The following is a 25282-nucleotide window of genomic DNA, read 5'->3' on the forward strand; positions in this document are numbered from 1 at the left end:
TTAGCTAGCCATACTAATCATAAAAAGAAACAACATTGTATAGGTAATATAGAAAAATCCTATTAACATTTGGCAATGATAATTATAGGTCAAAGTTTTGTTACTATGCAATAAAATTGCTCATTATTAGAAATTTAAAACTATGACACCTATAGGCAACAATCCCAGATTTTGTGGGGACTGAGTATGTTTCAAAAATCCAAGAAACTGTCACCAAGTGCTGAGTTTCCTTCCAAATAGTTTGTCACTTGTGGGTGTGTGTAAGATACTTATGTGTGTGTAAAAGTTAACATTGAGATTCCTCTTTGTAAAGAAACATGTCTTGGAAAGAAGTGGAAAGTCAGTTTATTTTCCTGTACAGCATTACATTTCCATCAATAACCTTTTAGGGTCTTAAACTTGCACTTTGCCAGCCTTGTTCAGCATAAAGTTATGGTTTTGGTCAACCTGTTGTTTTATTTCAGCTTCAAAGTATTATGCTACAATGATGTCATGAAGCTGAAAGTATCTGTGTTATGTACATTTTGCTGAATTCTCATTGGGAGTGAAAAATCTAAAACAGAAAAGTATATATCTGCAAGAAACTAATATACTCTGACTGGGCAGTAAAAATGTCCACCAGCATGGATAGGTAAATACCACTTGACAAAGTTCTGGAGGCCTGTAGACAAAGAAAGCAAGATGAACTAGTTGGCCAGAAACATTTGATAGTGTAAATGATTGACACTGTAAGTTGCTAAAGATCCCAGATGCTTCTCTATGTCCTCTACTTATTAAAAAATAAATAAATACCTAGAAGTTAACAAAAACAATAAAACAACATTTGTGTAAGCCTGAATTTAAAGAAAAGCCTTCCTTCTCCTTCTCCTCTTGTCTTTCCTCTTCCCTTTTCTCTGCCCGGCTCCAGGCACACCTTTCCAGCTCATTACTGCAAATCATTTGAATTCCAGCACACAATGTCACCTGCTCTGTAATCTGATTACTTTATGGAGGAATTAGTATGTATATTTAATGTAGAAGGGTTTTAATCTTGATGAAAACAATCCTAAGGAACTGTGATAGGGCTGCTCATATGTCTGGCAGATATGCCAGTAACATGCTAATAAATGACAGCTGATTTATGTATCTGGATTCTTTTATTTATAAAAATAGCAAGTGGACTGATTTTTGATATTAATAATACAAGTGAATCCACTTTGATTAGACTTCTGTGGAGAGCTGTGCATATCCGGCATTACAATTAAATCTTGTGATGTGGAATGGGAATGACATGCTAATGAAGCAAGCCAGTGAGCCCGAACCAGGAGTGTCCAACATCATTATGGGATATCTTAGATGAAGAGTAATTATAAGAGGAACACTGAAATGTCATTAAAAATCTTCACTAAGAGATTTAACCTACTATTTCGTATTAATGCTGGATTTTTTTTTTATAGCAACATAGCTGAACACAAAGTTCTTTTTCAGAATTTACAGGGAAAGGTTTTTAGATAGGTCTGAATTTAAGAAAAGAAACAATCTAGTATCCTAATTTAATTTGCTACATCAAAATTCAATGGTAGTATGTAATTGAAATCTCTTTTTAATAATTTCAGATGAATTAGCAATTAGGACTTGATCCAATTTCCATGAAATTTATTAAAATTGAGGGTTGAAGCCCTTGAAAATTTTTATTCTTTTCACTCCATTAGCACACTACATCTAGTCTAAATGACTCTGTCAGTTAGTATGGTGCAGTCCTTGTTTATTTATGAGAATTTGTTTCAAGAAAGTTCAAAAGAGGTAACTAATGCATATTCATAGAATTATTTTATAATATATGAATCAAGACAATCCTCAAGGCTTTGTACTACCCTCACCTTCATGCGCAGATGTACTTCCGAGCCACCTTACTAGGTCCTGCCCTTATGTGAGTCACTGGATCCTTGACCTTTGTGAGAGGAAGACTTCCACATGTCAAGTGGCCACTGGGCGCCATTTGAAAAGGACGCGAGGGAAGATGAAACATTGCCGGTTTTGGACTACATAAAATGTGGATAGAGCTGTTACTTCAACTTCGCAAATCTGGGATCCTGACAGTACGAGAAAATGCAATAGAAACCATAGTACCTATCACGCTGCCATGGGGCACAGCAGGAAAAACAGAGTGCTACTCAGTGGCAAACAAATAAATTACGCACATGCTGAAAAACCAAAAGAAATATGCCAAGCATTTGCTCCCCTTCTCCAGGCTCTTTGTGAAGAACTGCAATTATGCTTAACAAAAACAGCATAGAACTAGTTGGCATCACTCTGAGACATAAATGTGTTTCCATTCCAAATATGTAGCATTTTTCAGAATGTTTGTGTGTATTATGTGCAATTTGTTCAGTGTATCATTCTGGGAGAAGCGGGTCCTGGATGGATAATTATGAGGAAGGTAAACAGTATTTTCCAACTGTGAGCTTCCATTTCTAAAGTTGGAGCAGAAAATTCTTATTATTTTCCTTTTGTTGGAAACAGTAAGAACAGAGAACTCACTTATTTGCCTTCATGAAATTTGATTTTATAAATGAAATCTCTTCATTGTTTTACATCATGAGCCTCTTGACTGTATATATGTGGAAAACAGATGCCTTTCAAGTAGACGGTGCATGAGTAACACATGACAGTTCATGGGCTTCTACAAGGGAAACAGAACACTGACTTCCTAGCACACTCATTAAGGAGTCCTGAGCTTTACTCTATAGCAAGTTTATTCAGCAAATCTTTCCCTCCAAATTTAGTGTAGCAGACCGGTCCATAGCAATGGGTCACTCTGATGTTTTAAACTCTGCCACAGAATTAGACCCCTGGTGTTGAAAGGCACTGGATATGGGTTGTTGGATTAAGAAGACTTCTGGCCATTACAGTGTGAGATGGGAATGTCTAAGATAGATGGTAAGCTGGAAATGACACAAGAGGCAGAGCAAAAACTTAGTGAAAGATCTGAATAGTGTGTCTTCCACAGACATGGGGAATGGCAGGAAGGGAAATGAATTGAGAGAAAGTCCTTGATGGCCTTCAGGGCAGATGACAAGAAGAATAATAAGCACTGGAAGGATCAGGGCTTGCAGGAACTTACTTAATGGAGTCTTCAAACCCAACTCATTTATGCAACTGATGGGCAGCCATCAGAAGGTGTTAAGTCTAGGGAAAATATTGGTAGGTAGCCTTCTGGGTTAAAAACAACAACAAAAAATTCACTTTTCTGCTTTCATCTCTGAATAGCTGTGCATCTTTAGTACTTTTTCTTAGCTTTAACATATTTAGTTTCTTGACTCTAATAAAAATTAGGCAGTGTTTCTACAAATAACAACAAAGAAGCATGTTGAGGCATATTTAGCTGTCATACTTCAAGTAATGTTTCCTCATTCATCTTGCAACACTGTTCCAGATTCACTGATTGCCTATACTATATTTTAATCTATGGTGTGTGTGTGTGTGTGTGTGTGTGTGTGTGATGTTTAGGGGTGTATGTGTGTGCATGTGTATGTGTGGGGGTGCATGTGTACTTCTCACCTTGTTTTTGAGACAGGGTTGATCAGTGATTCCAGAACTCAGTAATTCAGCAAGACTAGCTGGTCAGTGAAATTTGTGGATACTCCTCTCCCACCTCCCCAGCATTAGGGTTACGGATATAGACTTCCATGCTTTGCTTTTTCTATCGGTGTTGGGAATCTGAACTCCTGTTCCCATGCCTGCATAGCAAACATTTTATTAATGAAGCCACCTTCTCAGGCCCCACGTAACATTTTATATAAGAAATGGAAGAATGAATGAATGAAAGTAAGGAAAAGGAAAAAAGGGAGCAAAGGAGAGAGAGAGTGAAGGAAGGAAGAAAAGAAAGAAGGAAGGAAGGAAGAAAGGAATGAAGGAAGAAAGAAAGGAAGGAAGGAAAAAAGAAAGAAAGAAGGGAGGGAGGGAGGAAAGAGAAAGACAAAATAAAGAAAGATAGAAAGAAGGAAAATGAGGAAGGAAGGAAAAAAGGGAAGAAACAAAGAAAGCCAAACCTGAAATCACTCAAATCCCAACCCAATGAGTTTAGGCCCATGTGTCCAATCTGAAACTATTTTTCCACAGGAAAGAAGGGTGCTAGCAGTTCTACATGGAAAGGGCACATATGTGCAGAGCCTAGTCACTGACATCTTTCCACCTGTCCATCAGCTGCCTTTAGCAAGGTTTCTACTGAGCATTGACCATTTGTGAAAGGTAGACAGGATGAGGACAGGCCTTAGTGGACAGACAGCAATAAACAAGACTAAGGAAGTCAAGCATGAAAAATTGGAAAGCAAACAACAGCATAATTTTTAATTAAAAAAAAAAAGCTAGATCATTGCTTAATGGTTACCTTGCCAATGAGCTTCAAAGTGTTACCTACATGATTGTGAAGTGCTCAGACATTTCAATATTAATAATGCACAGCAGCTTTTATTTTCTTTATAGTTTAACTGTGTAGAAATATAAGCAAAGCCCCAGTACTTAATTAATGAAGGAAACACCACCTGGAAGGACTTGTGTGGTGCAAACTGCAAGCTTCGCTTTACTTGATTCTCCTTTGTTTATTTTCCATCTGGCCCGATTGACTGGAAGGTAAAGGTTCCCAAGTCTTTGCTCTATGGTGTCAGGATGGTGAGGTAGAAAGGTGGTAGAAAACAATGTGAGAACAGAAAGGAGAAGAAAGAAACAGGATGTAAATGAGGCAAAAGTGGGTGTTTGTCCAACATAGGGTAAACAGAAAGAGCTCCTGCTACCAGCCAACTCATTCCTTCACCCCTCTTCATCGAACGTTTTAGTGCACTTGGTTTAACTATATTTATTTTCGAGAGGATTTGCACTAAGAATATTTAGGCAGAAAATATTTGATTGAGGAACTGTAAGATCCAGGATCTGATGGCCACAAAAGAACCTTGCTTTGTTTGGAAGCCTGAGGTCTGGACATGCATTTGCAACTACCTAAAACCTTTTCTACTCTCATTGTCAGGTAAAATAGCAGTGGGGAATCATAATACTGTAAAAAAACATAGAGAGATACATCATGGATAGAACAATTGCAAGTGTTTGATCCTGGGGGCCTAAGTGGGGACAGTGTTGCAAAGGATGCTGTTGCTCACAATGAATTATGAAAGGGGTTCAGAAGGCAGAACAAAATCAAACAGATATTCAAGGGAACAAACTATAATGCTATAATATCCTTACTTAAGGAATGAGTTGGTGATACCTTCTCAGTCAAACCAAGGAAGGGAAGTACACGAAGAAACGCTTTGAAGAACTAGCTTCAACAGTGAGCAGACACAGTGCTGGGTCATGTGCAGTTGACTGACAATGAAAACTGATTCATCCAGGTAATGTGTTTACCACATGATCTGATGGCACATAAACAATGAATGAAATCATCAGGGAAAACACCAAGAACGTTATTCAGATATGTCAACCCCCTTTAGTAAGGGCTGCTTAGAACCCAATGCCTGACAGTCAGACTTTCTGACTCCAACGTGGAGAGACACAAGGCAAAAGTGGTGCGGTGATAGCCTAAAGCTCGCAGCTCAGCTGAGGCTGTTCCTCCTGAATGTCCTTGTGTGAATGCACAAAGTTTCCGCAGAGAAGAAATAAAAACTACCAGCTGAAAAGTCCAAAATCATTTTCTCTTCTGAGAAAGTGGTGTTTAACCCTGATTTTTTTTTCTTCTGTGAAGTTAGGAGGTCGAAGCTTTGATGTCCATGATCAACTCTGACTTTCTAGGAAGAAAGTTGGACTTGTAATAGAAATTAGAGAATTTGGTATGAATGAAGAAAACTGTATTAGAAGGAAATATACACATTGTTATAGGTCTTATCATGGGAGGATAAATGATAGCTGGTCACTATGGCCCAATGTATGAGTATTCACTTACATGATGTTAAAGATAACTAACAGGAAAATTCAGAGTAGTAGGAGATCTTTGAGCAGCTTGGTTTGTTACTAAGATAGCACAATTGTATGAACTCATGGTAGAAATGAACATCGATTCTCTGGGCTTGAGGCATACATCATTGCTGTGGAAAACAAAAATGTAGCTAGTTGGAAGCAGCAAGATGAAGGAAATGTCATTTCCTAGAATGAAATGAACAGATGGAAATGTAATCACCAGCAAAGAATTTAAAAGCATTAAGTAGACCTTGTAGTTCAGCTTTGGCTATGGCTTTGAATTTAGAGATTTCATCATTAGAACATCAGATCAACCTGGCATTGATGTGTATTCCTACTTGAATGAAAGTGTGCAAGATACCTCCAAAAATGATGACAAAGATGAACTAGGAGAGTTTATTCCTCATCAATACCAAAGTGACCCAGCAACTTAGGTCAGAGGAAATAGAGAACTAGCCATGTGATGAAAATTGTATTGCAGAACTCCTTGAGCTCTGTATTTTATCATCATCTAAGCCTTATTTTTCATCTCATCTCTCTAATCTCATTGATTGTATTTCTCTTAATATTGGCTGAATCCCAGTTCCACACAATCCATCTTCACTTCAGAAGTTAGGGTAGATGGCAGCATAAGGCTAATGAAGTTCAACACCTTCTTAAACGAAGTGAAGTTCAAATGTTAAAAACATGTACTCAACTTGCTTTGTATCACGTAGAGATCCTCAAATTGATTTATTTGTTTTTCCTTAGTAGGGGTACATGTACCATTTCTAGGCATGGGACATAGTCTCACCAACAATTCTGTTCCTTTTACAGTCTTGATATTTGTCCTTTGTTATTGACATCATAACTGAGTATCTTGAGACCTGTGAATGCCCTTATAAAAAGTACACTTAAAGAGAATTTTCAATACACTTGCTAAGTATAACTGTTATTGGGATTATGATTGCATTGATTTTGAAAATATGATTGATCTATTTTTTCTTTTGTCCTGTATCATTGTATATCTCACTAAACTGAACATAAATGTGAAAATACATGTCCTGGTTTGGGGGAATGATCCTGGTATACCAGGATGAATTGATCTAGTTATGTTATTTTCATGAGGTAGACTTTCTCACTGGCTGTCTGAATCCCACTTTCCACAGACAAAGCCTCTGTCCCAGTGAGAATTAAGAACCTCATTCCCTAAGTGTTGGTAGGGGTATCTATGTCTTTTAGGTCATTAGGCTATAGAGTCCAAGGATGTGGAAAAATATACCTACTGGATGTGTTGGATGGGTCAGGGACAGTAATTGTTAGAATCCATTGAAAACTTTGCAAAACAGAATTCTATTAACTGTCTTAGTTTCTCCAAATTTACATGTTGATGTCTCTCTTCATTATCATAGAATGTCTAAGTGTCAGCTTCATTGAACCCTCCTTTTTGATTTGAAATAATATTACTTGGGGGAACAAAGTAAAGCTAAAAAAAAGTCTTCCTATTTCTACCTTAAGTTTTTTTTAACAGCATGATAGCAGCAGCATGATAGGTAAATGGTATATCACAAAGCTGCATGACTAGCTTCTGCTGTTAAAATCTTAGTTTTGGAGCTGGGGAGATACCTCATAGGTTAAGAACACTTGCTGTTTGTCTTAGCTCTGCTTTCTATGGCTGCCAGAAAACACCATGAGAATAAATGACATGGAGGAAAGGGTTTGGTTCATCTTATAGCTTGTAGTCTGTAGTGGGTAGCCATTCCAGCTTTGACCTGGAAGTACCACCCCCTTTGAGGCTTCAGTAATTGTCACGCCTACAAGGCGTAGCTGAGAGAGGACCCTGAAGACCCGGGATCTGCATGATCGAGCTCTCTTGGTTCCTGGCTCCTAGACACTGGAGGTAGACCAAGCAGAGTTCTCCAGAGAACACCGCTAGACTGCACTACACCTTTCCCAGACCCTGTAACCTATCCCTTCACTTGTAAGTTACCTCACAAAATAAACCTCCCTTTTAACTACTTGCCTTAATATTTAAACCAATAGTAGTCCATCATGTAGGTTAGTCAGAACAGAAACTCAAGGCAGGAACCTAGAGGTAGGAAATGATGCAGAGGCTGTGGAGGAGTATAACTTACTGGACTAATCAATTTGCTTTCTTATACAACTCAGGAACATCTACCCAGGGTTGACACTTTCCATAGTGAGTTGGTGCTGCTCACATCATCTTCAATCACCAAAATGCCCTCATAGATTTTCCCACAGACAAATCTGGTAGATCATTCTCTCAATTGAGGTTACCACTTCCAAAATGACTCTACCTTGTGTACAGTGGACATAAAACTAGCCAGCACACTGCTCTTCCAGAGGACTGGAGTTTCTAGCATCCAAGTTGGATGGCTTACAACCAGTCACAATTCCAATTCCTGGGCATACACATACAGCCTCCTTATCTAGCTTTTTTGAGCATTTGTGCACACAAGCGCACGTGCACACACACGCACACAGGGGTGGGGTGGGGGGAGCAAATCTTTATAATTCTTAGAGTATGAGAATTTTGTGACAAGGAAAGTGTAGGTATAGACAGACTAGTATTTCTGTCTGTTCTTACCTTGCCTTCAGGCATGATTCAAAGCAAATTAAGCCACTTTGTTTGGGATAGGTGCATGTATTAACTGCCATTCGGTACTCTAAATAGCCTTTTATGTTAGCTCAACATCACGGTTAGCAAGAGAATTCCCAATGGTTATAATGTTTGCTCCATGAGTACCGGAATTATGATGGCAAACTCTTTGTTTTCCATCCCCAAGTTACTGTCCACAGAGGGTAAACTATTTTTCCCCTCCACTAGATCAATTATTCTCTCTCTGACCCAGGATATCCACGTGATTGACAAACAATGTTTTACAAAACTATTACTGGCAAAATAATGGCCCCTCCATTTCATACAATAAAACTATCCAAGTATCTCAAAATGTGACTGTACTTGGGAATACTTTATAGATGTAATTAAGCAAAAAGACTGTCAACTATATGCTCTTGAATCTAATCTGACTGTTATTCCTAAAAGAGACCATTTGGACAGGGAAACACCAAGAATTCACAGGCACAGAGCTAAGCCTTATAAAGAAGCTGCATGAGGTAGACATCTGGAAACAAGGTAAGCCTCATAGGAAGACATTCTTCCCAGTGCCTTACTCATACACTTCCATTCTCTAGCAGTATCAGAAAGAAAATGTCTGTTTAAACTACATAGTATGTGGTATTTGTATGAATGTTGTAAGAAATTAGTACACATAATATTTTTAAAAGGGATAATAAACATTTGAAACCCTGCTAAGTATATAATATATTGATTAGGAGTGCAACTTTAAATGATCTTTCTGAATATTTTTAAGTAGTTGTAGAATAGCTTTAGGGTGTAAAAGAAATGCAGACCATTTCTCAACTGCCTACTTTGTTTTTTGCCCTCTCTTTAGATAATTAACCCTCTCCAACCTTTGAGGTCTAGTATAATGCCCTCCTCATTCTGTAAGTCTTCTCAGGTCACCCATATTCTCATTGCTTCCATTTTTGCCCTACACAGTCAAGACTTGGTCTATTACATAGTGTTTTCTCCTAATCATAAAATGACTCTGTACAATTCAAGACTGTTTTTACATCTGCAGCTTGACTTTCCTTGTGTTAAAAATTTTATTTTCTACATGGAATTGTAAACTCCTTTAGTATAGGAATCCTGGCCATTCATTTTCTATTGCTACTATAGTAGCTGATAGAGTTTTTCCCAAATATTGATTGATAAGTAATTAGAAGGTGTTCTACAGACACTATCACACTCTGTACTTAATTAAATCCCAGAAGATCAGAGGCAGGATAGAGAGTTATTTGTTCTCTAACAGCTGTATCATCAGCAGCAACCAGCACTTTAACATTGATGAGCAGTCACAGTGACTTTGAAATCTGTAAATGGTTAGTTGCTAATTCCCAAAGATGATGGAAAAAGAATATAACCAAAAGGCCACGATGTGCCATCTTTTATACTTAGACATGCCCCAGAGGGCGGGGAAAAAGACATCTCCACAAACAATGCAGAGAACAACGCTAATAACTTAGACTAAAAACTTCAAAATCTTCCTAATTAGGCCCCACTCCAGTGCCACTTGATAAAGTTGTATTGGAGAAACACTATCCTTGCACTTCCACAGATGAAATAATTCAGTATATCTCAGTGAGTCAAAACATTAGCTAAAAATGTCTAAGATTATGTCATTGCATTTTATGGAACAATAGAATGGAAGCAGATTATTCTTACCCTTACTTTGAATGATATAAAAGTGTGTTTGTCTATTTTGTGACATGACTAACTTCAGGATAGTATCTGAACCAAGGCGTAACTTGTCAGGGATCAGAGTAGAACATCAATGAGTAGATAACATAAATTAGCTGATACAATGCTCTTCCTGTGAAAATGGTCCAACAGAATGTTCTTCTCAACTACATAAAGGATAGGTGCATAACCTATGATGCATGAATGGAATAAAAAATTGACTGTCATGTTCTAAATAACAGTTGTAAGTTGCTTTCTATTAAATATGCATCTATTGTGTGTTTCTATTTTAAAGTTTGCCTTCTTAAAAGATTCATAAAGTACTAAGTAGAAATGTTGACCACTAATTTTCTAATTTTTTTCCTTCTCTGTATCAGTTAGCTATGCTATGTAAGAATAAATACAGTTAAAAACACAAAACATTTTATTATTCTATACCAATAATTACATATTCAGTTCATACATTGGGGTCAACAAAGGGATAACTGAATATGGGTGAGTTAGCTGAACAGCTTTGCTGATTCCCATGAATTTTGTATCCTTCTCTACAGCTGCTTATTTATGATCTCGGGAAAAAGAAAAGGTGCCAGATCATAATCCCAATGAGTATCTGTGTGTTTTTATGCTTCTGCAATACTTGACAATATAGGCTAATACTACCAAATTGTAGAGTCTAGAAAAATCATAAACAACAGAAATGAATTTTTGACTGTTCAAAAATTATTGCAAGGTAAATTCATTATTTCGGACCAGGGGATGGCCTGGTCTCCACTTCCAAGGGAGTACCTAGTGGCTACATCCTTTGGAGTGGGAAAATAATGTCCTTATTATTCAAGAGAAGGGACAAAGGACAAGACAGTTTCCTTCCAACACTGAGTCTTTTTATAAGGATATACATCTCATTGATGAAGACACAGCCTGTATGCTTATCCAAGGCCAACATCTTAACAGTGTTAAACTGCTTTAAGTTTCAACATGAATTTTGGGAGAGATACTAATGCACAGACCACAGCACACAGCTACTTAAAGAATCTATTTGCAAGAACATGTGAACTACTGCTGTAGTGGAGAAAGCTTTAACATCATACAGAGAAAGAATGGATGCAGGAATATATAAGAAAAGAGGAGCATAATTCTCATTAACTATTCCCATATTGCTTTCAATCCTTTACTAATTGATTCACTAAAACTTGCTCTTCTATATATCTACCATCTTCAAGGTGGACCATTGTAAGCAGAGTTTTTTGTTGAGATAAGCTCACCAGCCACTTCCAAATTACCACACAGAGACTTAATATTAATTATAAATGCTCATCCAATAGCTTAGACTTGTTTTTAGCTAGCTCTTATAACTTAAATTAAGCCATTTCTATCATGTGCTACCCCGAGGCTCATTTACTTCATCTATGTACTTCCTATCCTGCTTGCTCTGCATCTCGTGATGTCTTGCCCTGACGCCAGAGACTCTGCCCCTCTTCTTCCCAGCATTCTCTCTACCCTGAAAACCCTGACTAGCCAATGACCAAATCAGTTTTTTATTTACAATGAGAGCAATACATCTTCATTATGGACAGAAGGATTATTCCAGAGCAGCCCACCTTTCTTTTCATTTGCTTATTATTTTTAAAGTAGGTTTTCTACAGATTAAGGAAATTTCCATAATGTAAAAGAGTTTCGTCTGCTTAGTGTACAAGTTAGTACTCAAATTTCCAGCTCCATGTTAGGCAAACATGAACAAAAAGTAGAAAGAAAGAGAGAGAGAGAGAGAGAGAGAGAGAGAGAGAGAGAGAGAGAGAGAGAGAAGGAAGGGGGGAAAGAAAGAAAGAAAGAAAGGAAGGAAGGAAGGGAGAGAGGCAGAGAGAGAGAAAAGGAAGGAAGGAAAGGAAAGAAAGAAAGAAAAAGAAAAAGAGAGAAAGGAAAAGCTGCTGACTACAGTTTGAGACTTCCATTTTGCTAGTTTTGATAAGCAAAGAAGACAGGAATGGCATCAATGGCAAAGGGGTTTTCAACAAGAAGTCACAAGGTGGCTGTGCTAGTATCTACAACAATAAAAGTATGTAGACAGCATTCACCATTCGACTGCAGCAGTAGTGGCTTCCTTACTTCCAGTGCCACACCAGGGAACTGAGATTGTTTCTCTAGGCTCCCCAAAATACTGTAAAATCTCAGAAATCCTTTACATTTAAGCTGGCCAACATGCATTCCATGAACACCAACAGCCAATTTGAACAGGCACTTCATCATGCAGAACAATTAGCTAGACTTTGAAAAAATATCAATTGTCATTCTTTTGGGGGAAGCAATTTATTTGAAGGGTCTGGGGTTGGTGACGGATGGTGGAATGTCAGACCTAGCCTTAGAAAAGAAAAAGAGAAAAGAAAAGAAAAGAAAAATCTCTGAGTGCTCAGAAAGAAAAACCCAGATGTCAACTTTAGCATTAGTTGCCTCTACCCTGCTCTCACCATTCTTACATCATTCTGCTGAAGTTGGCTTGGGAATTTAGAATCTGTAGAAAAGAAGAAATATCTTTGTTCTCCGTCTTTGGTTTGTGACTAAAGTCCCCCTAAGGACTTTAATATAAACAAGATATATTTTTTCCGAAATTATTTCAGGTAAGTTTTGTGTGAAATGGGAGACTTTGAACATGAAGACCCAGGGGAGCAGGTAAGCGTGTGCATTTTTTATTTCAGTTTAATAAAGAGGTAATAGGTGTGCGGAACTGTGACTGGACGAGGGGACATGAGCAAATGACTATGCCCTGGGGAATTCAGCAAGGGCGATTCGTTCAGATGTTTCTCTGGATTCCTGGGTCTCCTGTGCAAGGATGTTCCTTTCCTTTCTCGCAGGTGAAGGGAGGATCATATGACTTGTTTCAGGGGGCAAAAAAGTGAAGAGATGAGAATGAAAATCAAAGGTGCCATATCATAGAAACCTCTATCCTAACAAGGGCCAATTAGGAGATATTTATTGATGTCTTCTCCAAGAATTCATCTTTCTAGAATAATGGGGATTCCTCAAAGGAAACAGGGGTGCTTTGTTAGAAAAGAGGAAATGATTGCTGTGTGGCCAAAGGAACAACTAAGCAAAGCAAACAAACAAAACCCTGAAAATAATGTTAGTAAAACAGAAATCATATGTCCAGTCCAGACAAAAGATAATAAGGCTTTCTTTGTTCTCAGGATAATCCTTTAGTAGAAAAGACCAGACATACAACTTTGTTTATTATTGCACAATGGGGACACCTGTCAATAGATTTAGTCTACCTTAGACCACGCTAATTTTTTCATTACTAACTCAGTATCTACCAATATGATTTCAAACAGGGTCACATTCCGGGGGGTCTCTGAGGCATAGGAAGGTGGAGTTGTGTCTTTCACTCATCTCATTCCAGAAGCTTCTCGGTCTTCTAAATAAGGTTAGACTATCACCTAGAATAAAACAACACACAAATCATTTTCTCACACAGGTAAATTACAAATGTGCTATTTTCAGGTTCCCTGGATACTATCTTGTGGTAAGAATGTACAGGTCATCATTAACAAGGAAATGGGAAATGACTTTGGGAGGATTTTAACTCAGATATGGGGAAGATATTTGTTGTTGGTACATTTCTTGAATATACATACTCTGAACCTAGATGCTACACAAATGAAAATTTCTATATGGATGCTGTGTGGTTAAATAAAGATTATATTTGCTGTATTCTTTTATTTGAAGGCTCTGCCTTTCAAGCAACAGAGAAATTAAGTAAAAACAGGCAGTGATTGTAAGCAGGCTGAAAAAATTCTACCATGCTTAGATAAATTAAGCTGTTTTCCATTGATTTCTATCAAGTATAATTAACAAATTAATACATATGAAGATAAGATAATAGAAAGCACCAAGTAATAATGCAGTTTTGTTGTGTTTTTGAAAATTACTGAAAGTAATGGCAAAGCTAATCTGCTATAAATTTCCTTTAATTAAAAATGGTTTAGAATAACATCTTTTTTTTTCTCAGTTCAATCTATCTCATGCTATTCTTGTGTGTTTTTTCATCTTTGTGTGGTCAGGAAATGTTCTAGTCATACAGATATTCTGCTGGCGTCAAATTCATTATTATAGACTAATTGGACTACAAAGTCAGGCTAATGTGTTGGTAAGACCTGTTGATTTAATGACCAAAGCTATTTTCAATTGTGATTACTGTTCACTTAAATTGGTAAATATTTTAATTGTAATCATCAATTAGACATTTGTAGTGGGTAGCCATAATCGGAGCTAGCATTCTCCTGCCTCTTTCGCTGGTCTGGGGCTAAGCTAGGGAATTGAGATCGGACTAGCTGCTCCCTTTTTCGGGAATGGAACCGTGTAGGTGTTCCCTGGTTATATGGAACTTTGCAGGCGGGTTTAGGTACCTGCCAGCTAGGGAGGAGACGGCGGGAGCCGCCCAGGCCTTTGGAGTTTGCCCCATGTGAGCGCCAGATATTGGAGAAATTATTTTGGCCACTCCACGTAGTTAAAAGGATATTTATTTAATGGCGTAACTCACAAATTAAGTAATGGGTAGATCGCAGGGTCTGGGGAAGGTGTAACGCAGTCCAGCGGTGTTCTCCAGAGCTCTGCACAGTCAATCTCCGCCGGTCAGCGTCCCGGCACCGAGAGAGCGCCCAGAGAGAGCGCTGGCCCATCCAGCTCTCGGGTCCCCAGGCGCCTCCCCTCACCCCGCCTCGTAGGTGTGACAGTTGCCAGAGTCTCAATGGGGGTTGGAACTTCCAGAACCAAGCTGGAATGGCTACCCACTACACATATTTATTGTGCAAAAATATGATAAAACAGAACATACAATAAGCATCATAAACTAGGCTACCCATTATATGGAAAAGTAATAGCATTTATAAATTTACATTATAATTTATATACTCAAGCATCAGTATATATAAGACAGTGATTAATGTAAACAAAACGGAATATCCTTAACAATAATGGAATAGAGTGTATCAGCCAACAAATATTAAAAAAATGTCAAATTGTACATTGAAAATCTTGTTTGCTGGGGGATTTTGAGATCTGGACAAGCACACGCTCTTGAGTGACAGACACTGCAAAACTAAGCATTTGGCAGATGCAGTAATACCTAGCTACAAATGATTTTTTGTTTAGTTTTATTGTCATGAGTCTGGAGTTTGATCAGTTGTGGCCCCATTGGGTGGGAGAAAAAACTCTCAAGGTAGTTTAACTTGGAGTAAATAAGGTACTTTAACTCTTTTTAATTTTACAATTACTATAGACAACTCCTGGAGGTTTCAGGTGGATGTAAACCCTCACACATTTCCTAGACTTGTTCTGACCTCTGGAATGACACTTGTCAGTCCAGGATGAGTCCCAGGATTTGTATAGTCAGCCTAGAGATACTCTGAAAGACAGTATACTCCTCAGTGTCTCTCAGTTCTACTTCCAGAAATTTCTTCCCTCACATCCTGCTCTAGGAGCTGGTAATCACAGGCGCCTTGGCATTTTGTAGAACACTCCCTGCAGACTTTGTGAAACTGATACCTCCCCCCATCCCCATCCTCCATAACAGAGATCTAAATCATCCTTCCTGAATAATAGTGGTTTGAGACTGAGACGGTAAGTTGGCCATGCATAAAGCTAAATGGGTACCTGGAACATTAGTGAGAACATTTCTGATTAAATATATCTACCATGAAATGCCTCAGGCTTTGACCTGCATCAGTAAATCCTTATTTTTTATGACACAGGAAGTGACTTTCCTAGGAACTGGTGAGAGCAGTCCTCAGCAACTCCACAGCTAAGAGGAGACTCAGAGTAAGCAGCAGAATACCACTTTGTTGTCCTCACTGATTTCTCCTCTGATATTTCAATATAAAGTGGACAGACACTTAAGCGTCTTGCCTGAGAGATTTACAGTTTAAAGCAAGAGGAAAACTTTCTCGTTTTTCCTATTTAAACAAACCTGAAACAGGGTTTGATAGTGTAGCTCAGTAGTGTGGCAAAGCAGAAAGGTATATAAGGCGTGAAGACCAGAAACTAGAAGCTTTTAGCTAGTTAAGCTTTTAGGCTTTTGAGCAGCAGTTCAACTGAGATCCATTCCGGATTAAGACACAGAGGCTTTCAGTCTGAGGAACTGGCGAGGTGAGGAAGCTGTGGCTTGTTCTGCTTCTTGTTCTTGTTCTTGTTCATGTGTCCCACATGTCCTGCAGTCATGACAAATCTCTCTCACCTGCTGGTCCCATAACTGCTCAGACCCAAGTAAACACACAGAGGCTTATATTATTTTTAAACTATGGCCATGGCAGGCTTCTCACTAGCTAGTTCTTACACTTAAATTAACTCATTTCTATAAATCTATACTTTGCCGTATGTCTTGTGGCTTATCAGTACTTTACATTTTGCTTCTTCTGGTGGCAGCTAGCAGCATCTCCACTGTTCTGCCTTTCTCCTTCCTCTCTCTCTAGTTAGAATGTCCCACTTAACCTTATTCTGCCTCACCATTGGTCAAACAGCTTTTTTTTTTAAATCAACCAATCAGAGCAACACATATTTACAGCATACAGAAAGACATCACTCATCACTTAACACATATCAAATGTGTTTCCATCCCAACCAGTAAAAAACAAGTCTAAGCTACGAAAACATTTTTATATCCATTGAATCCATTGAGTGATTTCATCTAAATTTATGTTAATTTACTATAAATATAGTAACATGTAAACTATTTAACCTTTTTTTTTTTTTGCGTTCTTTGTCTTAGACTCCTTGAGTCATGGTCACCTGAGTTGAGAAAACTTCTCGGGTCTTCAATGTTTCTCACTTTTTCATGTATCATCAATACAATTTAATGTTTTATTGGACATAAATTTCAGCCAATGTTTTCTAGAAAAAATGCATACACACCCATTCCTAAACCTAATAAATACACTTTAAAACAAATGATGGCAGAAAAATCTTGCAAAATATTTCAGCACAATTGGTAAAATCTTATAAATATGCATGTGATTTTAAAAAATATGGAATACAGGGAGGGACAGCTAAAATTAAGGGGCATTCAAGGGTTAGAATGGAAACAATACAGTGGAAACTTCCTAAGAAATACATATATATGAAGGTGATCTAAATGAAGTTGCCAAATAATGGGAGACAGAATCCCACCTGAACATCTCTTGTCATTTAACAAAGCTTCCAATGCTGAGATTGGATGACATCTAATTGCATTGTTGGTCAAAGGGTCCCTACAGGAATCCCCAAATAACCCAAGTTGTTGTGAAGACTATAGGTTGCTCTCCAAAAAACTGCCAGCAAGGCCCCATGTGAAGACAACACATTCACAACTTTGAAGATAGAGACATTGAGATGGTGCTTTGTTGTGGTATTGTGTTCCCCAAAATATTGTGCACGCTAATAAGCTTATCTGGGGTCAGAGAACAGAACAGGCACAATATTAAACATAGAGGATAGGCAGTGGTAGCACATGCCTTTAATCCTAGCATTCCGGAGGCAGAGATCTACCTGGATCTCTGTGTGTTCAAGGACACAGCCAGGCATGGTGACTCATGCTTTTAATCCCAGAAAGCAAGCCTTTAATCCCAGGGAGTGATGGCAGAAAGCAGAAAGGTATATAAGGCGTGAAGACCAGAAACTAGAAGCTTTTAGCTAGTTAAGCTTTTAGGCTTTTGAGCAGCAGTTCAACTGAGATCCATTCCGGATTAAGACACAGAGGCTTTCAGTCTGAGGAAACAGGATCAGCTGAGGAATTGGCGAGGTGAGGAAGCTGTGGCTTGTTCTGCTTCTCTGATCTTCCAGTGTTCACCCCAGTACTTGGCTCCAGGTTTGTTTTTATAAGACCATTTAAGATTCCTGCTACAGTGCCTACATTGAGCCTTCACCCCTACATTACAGCATTTTTGGTACAGGAAGGTATTCTGCATGCTCTCAAAAGAGAAAGATAAACACCAAGCCAGCCACACTTTATCTACAATGGGGCCCTGCCTACAAGATATGGCAGGGTATGGTAGCACAAGTTTGTGGGAGTAACCAACCAATAACTCATTTGACATAAGGCCTTCTCCATGAGATGAAACCTATAACAAACTGACACTGCTGGGGTGACCAAGGACCTGAGAGTAGATAACCAAGGGACCTAGGGTAAAACCTAGTAATGCTGATCTAAAAAAAGGAAAAAAGATGTAGTGATCAAATGTCAGCCACAGGGATGGGCAGTCATATCTGCAATGCTGAAGGACTCCGAGCACAGGTTCCTATATTCAAAGTGAGTGTTTTTAATGACTAGTTTCTGAAATCAGAAATGATATTTTCAGCATTTCACACCTTAACATAGAAGTTTACTTATGTGTAGTTGGTTTACTATGTTAGCTGTGCTTAGGAAACTGGTCAAGAGTTCTCAATTGACACACTGTAATTATTTTCAGTTAAATAAGGAGAATATGCTCATAATGAGTATTTTCATGCGACACATCTAATATTTCAGAAATACATTTTAATTCTAATTGAGAGAGACTCCCATTACACTTTCTATTTAGCATGTCTTCTTATTCTTTTAATAATACCTATCTTATGCTTTATAATATAGATGATGCCTTAAAGTAGTGTACAGATATTTTGAAAAGTAGAGATATATCTGGCAACCAGGCTGAATTTCTTTTTTCCTGCAAGTTTCATGATCAAAAGAATATGCTAAGATTTGAGTAAGTGTCCGCGAAGTTCCGTGTGTTAAAGGCTGGATGTCATACGGAGATAAAGGGCACTGTAAGAACTATAAGTCACTGGAGACTTGCCCCCTTTTCTCCGTCTCTCCCCAACCAGCTGATGAGTGGTTTTGCTTTACGATGTGTTCCTCTCATGTATTACATTATTTCGGGTGCAAAAGAAATAGTGCCCACCAATTATGTACTGGGAAAGGGAACTCTGAGACAAAACAAACATTAATTTTTTAAGTAGGTTATCTCAGGTACAGCTTCAGAAATGGAAAAAAAAAAACTAACTCATGGTGGTTGGTAAGATGTTAATTTTCTTGATTGATACCTTTCAAACTTCAAGTTGGAGGCCAGTAGCAGTATGATAAAAGGAGCCCTGGGCATCTGCAATGTGACCCATCTTGGATATTCTGCAGGTAAGTCTTCAGTCTATTCCTTTAGTTTCTAGCCCTTTTCACTATCCCGTACTTCTTATCTGAAGATTTGGGGGAAAAACTATGAAAATAGTGAGGGAGGCTTTGTTTTCTGTTTTTATTTCTCCGTGACTTTCACTGTTCTGATTTGCCCACCATTATTTTCCTCCCTGCTTCTTTCATTCAATTCCCAAATCATAGCTCCACATTTTAGTGTGTTTATGAATTTATTATTCTCTAAATTACTTTAGTGTGATTCAAGGCATTGGGATTAAAACTGAAGCTTCTTCCTAGTTGTGAGTAGAGTCCTTTGAGGTAGATTCCCAGACTTCAGGTCCAACGGGCATAGACACTGCCTGCAAAAGAGACTGTGAATTTGGATTGACAAGGAAATGCATGCCAAAAGGATTGGAAGGACTCATTCCTCCCATGGCTCTTCCTTCCTAATTTGGAGACATTATTAATATCTGGGTTATGCTAGCCAAAATGTTTAAGTTGAATTCCAATTTCTACTCAAGGACAAGCTCCCAACTATCTAAATAGTAATCATGCCATATGCAAATAAGAAGTTTTAAAAAATCAATTCACTGCTGAGTTCAGTGCATCTCTCATTATTAAAGGTGAGAGTTGTAGTTCATTTTTAAGAATTCTAATTTGAGGAGAAATTAAGGAGTACTCTCCAAACCAAAGATTCTACCCCATTACTTAGAGAATCATCCAAAGGAACTTTTGAAATGATCAAGGTTACCAAATTGAGGTAAGGCAGCTATAATCTCATGTGGTTAAAATCAGGAACCATTTGATGTTTGCTTCTCACATCAGCATCCTTAAAGAAAGAGATAATGTCTGTTTTCAGATTAAAACCCGTGGTTCAGAGCCTGCCACTGCTGTTTAATCTCTACCCCAGTGTTTATTTGTACAGATACAACCTAAATGACCTGATTCATTTCATTTGAGCCACTGCATAATCAGACAACAGGAATAGAGCCTTGAGGGGTTGAGAGGTGAGTGGAGAATGTGAAGGAGTTGCAGCTAATTTCAATATAAGATGGGCAATTAAATCAAGTATGACTTGGTCAGCAGAAACACACAAAAAGACAAGATATAAATAGAACTTAAAGATGGGGGATGCTGAGGACCAAAGTCCCTTCTTGTGACTACATTCTCAATGATAATTTGACAAAGTCACCAAGGTCCAAAAATTAGGAGGAGAAAATGTAGAACCTTTAACCCAATATCTAATTACAATAAGAGAATGCAATAAAACATTCCAGAATGTGAAAACACCTGTAGTGAATAAAAAATCATAGAAAAAAATCCCAGTTCTGAATCAGATAGTAATGAGACCACAAGGAAAAAACCACCTAGCTGCTGGAATTCCTGTTAACGAAAAGGAAGCTAAAAAATAAAATAAAATAAAATAGCAAAGAGGAAAATTTTGAACTGCAATATGATTCAAATGAAAGGAGAGTCTAGGCATATTTAAGAGGTTAAAAGCTATAATTCTTTTAACACTATCACATGAAGGTGTGCTGAGACCTGAGAAGGGAAAAGATAAAAATTCTGTCTCTCAGAGGGTAAAGAGGACATGTTTCCAACAAAGATTCTGGATTCATAATAGCTCTCTAACTTCATTTACACCCAGAAAATGTCTTTCTATGATGCAATTTGGCTATTGACTACATAGGATTAAAGAAGAACAAGGATATTAAACTTGAAAGTAAGCTGTTTTCCTAGGTGTTAAAAAATGGTTCTTATTGCAAACATAAAGCTGGTAGTTATACCAAGCTGCTTCCTTGAGTCTGATATATAGCATGGAAACTTGTTGAGTTCCATGTTTACTAGCTAACAGGAAAGAACTATTCTCAAAGGGTGACATAAAGATACTCAGTATCTTCTCTACCACACAACAATTTAGTAGTACATGGTTTGATGAGCCACTGGTAAGGGTGGACCGTTGGAAGACAGAGAGAGCACCAGGAGGAGGCAAAATAAGCAGACTAATGGGAAAAGGTTAGGAAATCATGTTGTAGATGCACTAGGGCTAGGTGGGCAGTCTTTAATATGAATCATAGCTGTCATTGTCTTGACAGCTAAGAACTGGAATAGGTTGACATGCTTTCTACAGGTATTGTAAACTGCCCACTTGAACCTTATCCATATGACCCCATGCTGGGTCCCAGATAGCCCTAGCAGTTATATATTCTTCTGTCATAAAGAATAGAATTATTTATGAAGAAAGAGATTTTGGAGCTGCTGAGCTCTGAGTCTGTTAATCTACTTTGACAGGTCCAGTTGAACCTACTTCTGATCTCAACCTCTCTTGACCTCTTTCATGATATTGTGCTACTCACCCCTCCTTTTCCAGTGAGTAGGCTCAGGAAAGAGAAGCTGAAGAGTCACTCAAAATGGAGGCTTTTCATTCTGTCATTCAAACTCTAAGAAGTTAATTTTTACTAATATTGCCATTTTAGTGATAGATGAATTATCAGATGTACACACAGGTTATACATTAAAGGAAGAAGTTATGTCAGAGATATAACATGTGTTGGGATATTTCCAGAAACAGCTTGGTTAGGAATGGGCCACTATCTCAAAGGCAACCCAGTCCGGAACAAATTGCTCTTAACCGTGTGGAGTCAAATCACTCTTTCCACACAGCTCTATCACTAAGGCTCTGAATATATTTGAAACCCATGGCTCACTTTCAATTAGTGTAACTTTCAAGAATCTCTGTTGTCTATTCATTTTAATTGAAACATTAATGCTTTTCAGGCTGAAATTTGATTTTAAAAAATGTATTGACTTGCACAGTGCTGAGCTAACACTCACTCCCCCCTCTGCCACTGGGAAGAGAAGTGGAGTTAATGCGTTCAGGACAGGAATAGCATCAATTCGAGCACCACATCACTTACATTGATCTTCCCGAGCTTTGAACAAAGAACAGAATATTAGTCCCCTCATTGCCCAAGGAGGATGTTAACCTGAACCTCTGCAAGAGTGAGGATACTACGAAAGTCACCTTCTCCCGCTGGATGGGCCAGCTTCCAACTGTGAATGGGAACTTGGTTAGAGTCAAAGATTCTTTGTCAGGTAGGTGGAAATTGTGACATTAGGGACTAGCCTGGGCTAGAGGAGAAAACTTCAATGAAATTTGCAAGTTCATTTTGATTTATAGACCTGTTGGAGCTGAGACTTTAAATGCACAGGGCTTTTAATCTAGGTATTTTAAACACCACTTGATACCATGGACTCGTGTCACTCAACAGAGAGTACTTCAAGGACAGAGCTATCTCTGAACCAGAATAAGACCCCAGGAAGGCTGATTCAGCCCAGAGCATTTGGGACAGGGTTATTTTCTTTTGTTTCAACATTCACTTTTGACAGAACTGGCTTTTCTCTTTGCCCCTGCTGGAGAGCTAATAACTTCCTTCATGTTCAGCTTACTCCAGTCGCCCCATACAGGCTAGTGCTGCTAACTCCACATGCACGTGTGACACGTTCCTTATTTATATTTGTTTTCAGTCATAATTTACTGTCCAGATAGCCTAAGCAATAAAATACAGGGACAGATTGGATAGTGGGACAAAATTAAAACAGAAGAAATACGCATGTGAGTCTTCCAAGTAGCCAGTGTTAGAAGATGATAGCCAAACCCTCCTCTGTCCTTGGCAGGGAATCCTGAGATTCCCGAAGATTCTGTGTACATCTGAGAGTTTCACAGCTGGGATAAATATTGAAAATAAATAACCCAAATCAGCTTGGCCATATTAACTCTAAAATTCACTTTACTAGTGAGATAGAATTTACTTCAGGCCATCTAGGTCAATAGCCTTGGAGAGGGAATTCCAGAGATGAAGGCTCTTCATAGAAAATGCTCAGCCTTCAGACCTGTGTAGTTCTAAATCAGAGGGCTTAGCACCTCCAAGCTCTCCAGCTGCGGTGAGGGCAAACCCAGGAAAGAGGTGGCCATTCGACATAACCCAATCCCCTCTCCACTGCCTCGCCCTCAACCCCGAAACAGAACGCTGGTGAGGTCTGCTGCCTTGATTCCCCGTGAAAGCAAAGAGGCAACTCATGAGGTATGGAAGCCTGGAGGGAACAAAGGCAAGTATGGATGTGTGTGAGCTCATACTTTGGTATGATGAAAAGTAGGTACTCTTCAAAAGGTCTGCTCTGTGGCAGAGGGGCTCGTTACTGAGAGCAGAGCCGCACTGCCCACACAAAGGCAGGTGGGGAGGCAAGGGGCTCACTGAAGTTAGAACACAGATAATACGGAAGCAAAGATCGTTGAATCTTAAAATCTGATGGCTATATGCGAAGCCATTTAAAACAGTGGGGGAGAGCAAAGGGCAATGCATAGATGAGGCTGGGAGATGTACTTTCCTGTGTACAATGGCCAGGTAGCTTTTGTTTTGCAGGAATGTTAGTTGAAATTGGTTTTTATCATTACCAGTAAAAATGAAAATAAACCCATGTAGGCAAAATAATAACCTCTTCCCTGGGAAGATACTCACATCTTAATTCCAGGAACTAGTGAATATATTGTTACACAGCAAAGGAGAATTAAAGATGGAGATGAAACTGAGTTTACTGATTACCTAAACCTAAAATAGGGAGATTATTTTGAGTTATCTACAAATGTTCAGCATCATCACAAAGGTCCTTAAAAACCAAGGAGGCAGGCAAAAGATGTTAGGGTGAGGGGATATGAGAAAGACTCAGTCCACTGAGACTGTTTTGAAGATGGGGGAAGGGATGTAATCCCAGTACTTCAGAATAAAGGACACCTAGAAGCTGAAGTGGTAAGGGTGCTGGCCTCCAAAAACTAATGCAGCCCTTCTGATGCCATGAGCTTCGTTAACAGACTCAGAAACAAAAGCTGAATGGTAAGTGGATGAGTAGTTACCTTCTTCAGTGCTGTGACCGAAACCTAACAAAAAGCCACTTGTAGGGCAGCTGGAGGGATACAGTTCATTATGTGACAGAAGGCATGGCAGCAAGATTAAGGGGCACCTGGCTGCACTGCATCCCTAGTCAGGAAGGAGAGAGAGAACAGGAGGTTGGGCATCTATGATACCCCAAGGCCTGCTGGCCTGCCCCAGTGACTCTGCAATCACGATCTTAACCTCCTAAAGGTTCCACAGCCTTCCCAACAGTGTCATCTTTTGAGGACCACATGTTCAAACAGGCATTATCCTCTGGAGGCATTTTATATTTAAACCACCGCAGTAAATCTGTAAATTTTCTGCTCTGAGACAGTGGTCCTGTGTTGCAGCAGCAAGAGAAAATTAACACAGAACCTGATGGTCAGCTTGATGTATGTCCTAGTTTGTTTCCCGGTGGCTGCTCTAAAATATTCAGATCAAAAGCAATTTGAGAAGGAAAGGGTTTATCTGGCTTATAGCTTACTGCCCCTCATTGGGGAAAGTCAAGAAGCAGAAACCATGAAGAATTCTGCTCACTGGCTTGCTTGTCCTGGCTTGCTCAGCTACCTTTCTTATATAGCCTATATCCACTTGAATGGGATGGCACCACCCACAGGGGGCTTGGCTCTATGACAGGAAATTACAAAAACGCCTTACAGAAATGGCCACAGACCAGTATGGTAGAGGCAGTTCCTCAACTGGAACTCTCTCCTGGGTTTGTGTAAGGTTGACAAAAATTAACCAGCACCACATGTAAATGTGTAGTTTGTGCATTAGGCTTTGTCTTGGGCAAGGATGGACAGGAATCAACATGCACTTCAGGAAATCAACTAGCACTTGGGGGAAAGAAAGTGGAATTTGTTGCCTAAATGGAAGGCATACTATTCTTTATGCTTGGTCAGTCAGCCAGCACTGGGATTTCATCTCCTATACTCCATTGGTAACCTGTTGGGAATGGGAACACCATTTAGCACTTAGAAGATCTAGTTCCTAGCACAT

Source organism: Peromyscus maniculatus, chromosome 3 (assembly GCF_049852395.1).
Source record: "Peromyscus maniculatus bairdii isolate BWxNUB_F1_BW_parent chromosome 3, HU_Pman_BW_mat_3.1, whole genome shotgun sequence".
Lineage (NCBI taxonomy): Eukaryota > Metazoa > Chordata > Mammalia > Rodentia > Cricetidae > Peromyscus > Peromyscus maniculatus.